We start from the raw sequence: 5190 nt of genomic DNA, 5'->3' as shown, positions 1-5190 counted from the left end.
CCCAGAGCAGGAACTCCTGGTTACAGTAGGCCCAGAGTCAGGAACTCCTAGTTACAGTAGGCCCAGAGCAGGAACTCCTGACGTTGGTGAGGCAGCAGCTGCAGCAGAGTATGCCCAGAGCCAGGACTCCTGGTTGTTGGGTGAGTGTGGGTTCAGCATGGGACTCAGCATTGGCATCAGCAGCAGTGAGGTGGGCCCTTTGGTGAAAAGATGGTGCTAAAGAATGGCGACTCTTACGTTGGTAGGTACAGCACAGGTGGCAGTGAGGTGGTGGAGCAAGGATGGCGTGGCAAGTGTCACTGGTGAGCCAGCTCAGGGCTCAGGACTCTCAGTTTTACCTTTCATCCTTTTTTATTTTTAATCTATTGTCTTTCAGTCATATCTTTTATGCTTTTTAATTCAGAAACTATTCAAAATGGCACTGGAATTTTTCACAGCCTCAAACAAAAGACATGTTCCCTTCCACAACTTACCAGTAAAGCTTTATGGCTGAGGCCTTAAAAAATCATCCCACAAAAGTCATGGTTTAAGTTATTGATCACCCATTATTCTTACAATCTTAACAGTCCTTTAGCTATCTCACTCTGTTAGACACCATCTTCTTTAAGCTTTAATTTGCCCTTTGTTGCATTAATTCTGCTCCACTGCAGCCTCAGTATAAATTAAATCCAAGGCCCTTGACTTTGTCCCTGCAGTTGTGCCTAATGGTGTGCATTTGCAGCAACAGTGACACCTGTTGTAAATGGTAAGTAGTCCTCCCTTAATTTATATCTTTCCCAACCTGATCCTTTTACCATCAATTTAGATTTCTTTCCCTCGTCGAACAAGATTTTTTTGTTTTACTCTCGGAGCTCATAAATGCTTGCTTCCAGCTGAACTTCAAAACAGGACAGTCCTTAAAGATCCCTCTTCTCTAAACACATTGTCGCTTCCAAATGTGACTAGTTTTTTAAAAACTTTTACCAGCTTACACTGCTTTACCAGGTCAAAAGCGAAGATTTTATCCTCAAATGCTGGTTCTGCTTTGTTGTTCTTTCCACATGATCTGTTGATTGCTTATTTGTTCCTGCACTTGCAGTTGCTAACCGTCTGACTGCTTCAGCACTCTTAAAACGGTAAAGTTTTTAAGGTGGAAAACTTGCTTGTTTCATCAATTTTTTTTATCTCCAAGCCCCAGTGGACTTTTCCCACTGTTGTTATTATCTTGTGGTATTTAAACAACAATGCCCAACACTGCTTACCATGTTGTATGTGCTGCAGAACCAACCACGACCAGGTATTGTTTGGGTTAGAGTGCTTCCACCAATCCTTCTTTTAGTACCAGGTTTAAGGGCCAATTTGGTTAACATCTTACTCTTTCCACAGGAACAGCGTTTATATTCAGTTAAAGTGGAGTAACCTGCCTTGATCCTGAGAATATAACGATGCCAGTTTTGGTTGGTGGATGAGTTTTCCACAGGAGATTCTCAGGCATAAATACTATCAGAGTCCTTCCACATGGAGAGGACTCTGATGGCACCTACATCCTTTTCTGAGACGGGCTCAATGTCATCTCTTGAAAGTAATGGAGACCTTCGAATGTGAGTCAAGTACTTTTATTAGTGAGCCCAAGAGAAGTATCAAAACCACTCTGGTCCCTTGGAGGAAAATCTGGATGTCTGCAGCCCTGAACTCTCCTGCAGATTGACTCTTCACCCACACATCCATGTCAAGCCACCCTGCACCTCTGGCCCAGGCACCTTGGTAGACCAAGCTGGCGAAATTGGAAATTTGCAGAACAGAAGGATGACATGGTCAACTGTGGAGAGATCCGAACTACAATGAGTTAATTGATGTTTCGTTAGGGATGTACATTACTATGCAAAGACTACCGACTCTTGGTTTTCTTGAAAAGGAAGAAGTTGAAAGGTTATCAAGGTAGTCAGGAATATGGGTTTGAGGCATCAATCAGATGAACCATGAGCTTACTGAATGGCAGAGTAGCCTTGAGGGGCTGAATGGCCTACCCCTGCTCCTGATTTGCATGTTTCTGTGCAACTGACTAACCAAAGATATTGGGAAAGCTGGAAATGAAGTTGCAGAGCATTTACACATTCAGGTTCACCATATCTTGAATCAGTACTTAACAGCAGAGGAAACAACTACCACTGTTTAGATTTGGGTGCCATAACCCACAGTCGGTAATTTCAGATTTTTATTTCAGAGCCATTTAAGTTGCGTCTGAACCCAATCAATTTTCCTACCAAGATTCAATACATAGGTTGTACATAATGATAGAGGTTGACATTAAAAGCATGAGGGCACATGCCGAGCTATTCTATGACCATGAAACATTACCGATCTTGTGCTATTTTCAGTAACATACAGGTTCATTTGGGAATTGAGAGCTTTATTTGCTTTTCTTTGTTTTGCTTTTTGACAGTAAAAATAACTCACAGAGAGCAAGGAATGCTATGTTCCTAAACATGACTAATGTATTTAGAATGGAGAAGTTATTACAAAATAATTTGATCTGCCCCGAATTAGGTTTTATTTCATTCTATATTACCAAGAGGTGATATAGCTCAAGTCGATTCTATTTAAAGAGTCATGAAAATCACATCACTGTCATTTGTGTATGGCACATTGTCAAAATGATGCATAGCCTCTTTGAACTGTTCTCCCACGGTGAATAAAACAGTGCATTAAATTTGGTAGTGATCAGTGGTCCTCTAAAACAACACCAGAAGAGAAAGAAAAATTGAAGGAGTGTGGACATTGTCTTCTTATTTTAAAGGATAATAATTTAAATTAAAATATCTATGTGACTGAAAAAAAAAGCTGCCAACAAATTGTACTTTATGTCTGTCCTACTCACAACTATTAAATCTGTGGCAAAGATTTGGAATATTTGAGATTGAAGATCTTGTAAATGCTTCTCATAAGACTGGGATTTTTGTTTTCTTTAGGTCAAAATCTTCTGTTGAGTTATATATCCAATGACTGGATGAGCTCAATTATCTCTAGGCAATAATTGAGGTCAGCAGGAAGCAGGCAGGGTCCAGGAACCTATTCTTCGAATAGTGGACATTAGCAATCTGTGAACGATCAGGCTAACTCCCAGCTGCTGCTGAAAGCCCTTTGTTATAATTTTCTGCCTCACAAAGCTGTTAATCCAGGCTGATGGCCCTGTCATCCCTTTCTTTCTAGGACCACGTGTGCAATAAAGTTACTGAAGCCAGTCTGTTCTGCTAAAGGTCTTTCAAAACAAGTACATAAAGATACTTGGTTCCAGATAAGCATTTTCAAATGTTATGCTGTGATTTGCTGTGGTTTAAACCCTTTTTGTATTAGCTTTTTACTCTGAGAACAAAGTGAAACCATTTTATATTTAGTTTGTTCGGGCAGACATCAAAAATCTGTCATGTACAGATGGTGAAATTTGCCACAATGATCATGAAGAAAAGATAAATACATCTGTCTTACTGGGTTCAGTAAAAGGAGGATGCTAATAAACCTGTATCAAAGTCACAATGTAACACTTTTTCAACCTATTAGTTCATTTATTTTTACTGTTGAACAAGTAGGCTCCTTGATAAAAGTATAAAGTTATTACTGACAGAATTGCCAGCAGCTTTCCTCAGCAAGCTGCTAAATCGGATTTGCAGCCCTGCTTGTCTCTCCCCAGGTTAAAACAAGGGAAAGGAGAATCTACAATGAAATATACCGAGTTGATGTATAAACCCACCTGTTCATGAGAACATAAGAGATAGAAGCAGAAATAAGCTATTCAGCCCCTCAAGCTTACTATGTTTCAATAACTTCTTCTCATTCATCTAAACTTAAATGAGTATGGTTCCAAACTACTCAATTTTAGACATGAGACCAACCCCACATCCAAGGAATCAGCCACATCCAGTGAATCTTAGTGAAACTACTATCAATATAAGTATCATGTCTTGTTTGTTTATTGTGTGAATATTTGCTACTGCACTGTGATCGGCTGCCTAATTAAAACAATGTGTTAAAATTTTTGAAGGCAGTGAACTGCTGTATTTGATCTAGATTTCACAATAGAAAATCACTTGTGTTTATTCTGTAACAGAATACATTAATATCTTGTGGCAGATCATTTGGCAATATGTTTGATCATCTCACAGTTTGATTTGATGGTTCGAATTGTCTGAGTGAAGATCATATTATCTATTAATTGCAGAATCATAGAATCATAGCAGTATATAAGGAGCCCATTTAACTTATAGTGTCCATGTCAGCTTTCTGAAAGAGCATGCCAGCCACTTTGACTCTCCCACATATTTCATGTAGTCCTGTAAATTTTCTCCATTCACATAATTATCCAATTATCTTTTGAAAGCTAGGACGGAGTCTGGCTCCACCAAACTCTTCGGTAGTGCATTCCGGATCTTAAATGCTTGTTGCATGAAAAAAGCTTTTCCTTATATCATTATTTTTTTTGTCATTCAGCTTAAATCAGTGTTGCCTAGTTCTCAATCCTTCCACCAGCAGGAGCAATTTCTCTGTATACTGAGTCTGGACCCCTCATAATTTTGAGCACTTCTTTCAAATCTTCTCTCAACCATACCTTCTCTGAAGAGAACAGCCCCATTTTCTCCAGTCTATTCACATAACTATAGATCCCTCATCCCTTCAACCATTCTCATTAATCTTTCCTGGACCCTTTCCAATGCCTCCTAAATTGTGGTGCCCAGAATTGAACACAAGTTCAACATAACTTGCTTGTTTTTGTTCTGTTTGTACGCTTCTCTTATAAAGCCTAGGATCCTGTGAATCTTCGTCATTAATTTCTCAACCTATTGTCTCACTTTCAGTGATCCGTATACATCTAATTCAAGGCCCCTCTGCTTCTGCATCATCTTTAGAATTGTTTCCTTTGTTTATATTGCCTCCCCTAACAAAAGGCATGACTTCGCATTTTTCTACATTACATTTGTCACATTGCTGCCTATTCCATCAGCTGCCCAACATCCTCTGGAACTCTGTCAATACTCTTGACACAATTCAAATGCTTACTAGTCTTGTGTCATCCATAAATTTTGAAAAAAACACCTGCATACCAAAGTCATGGTTAGTAGTACAAATTATGAAAAGCAGTGTCCCCAATATTGACCTCAGTGGGCAATGGGTTCCCAATACTGACCTCAGTGGGCAACGTGTTCCCAATACTGACCT

The 5190-nt window shown here is 39.4% G+C and overlaps 1 protein-coding gene across 1 annotated transcript in view; it reads left to right on the top strand.

Annotated features, from left to right (window-relative positions):
• The window catches only part of mdga2a (MAM domain containing glycosylphosphatidylinositol anchor 2a), a 570544-nt gene that overhangs the window by 541505 nt on the left and 23849 nt on the right, over positions 1–5190 (top strand). The gene's annotated exons all lie outside the window — the stretch shown is intronic.

Source organism: Rhincodon typus, chromosome 8 (assembly GCF_021869965.1).
Source record: "Rhincodon typus isolate 14 chromosome 8, sRhiTyp1.1, whole genome shotgun sequence".
Taxonomy (NCBI): Eukaryota; Metazoa; Chordata; class Chondrichthyes; order Orectolobiformes; family Rhincodontidae; genus Rhincodon; species Rhincodon typus.
This window is presented reverse-complemented; position numbering and strand designations above follow the sequence as displayed.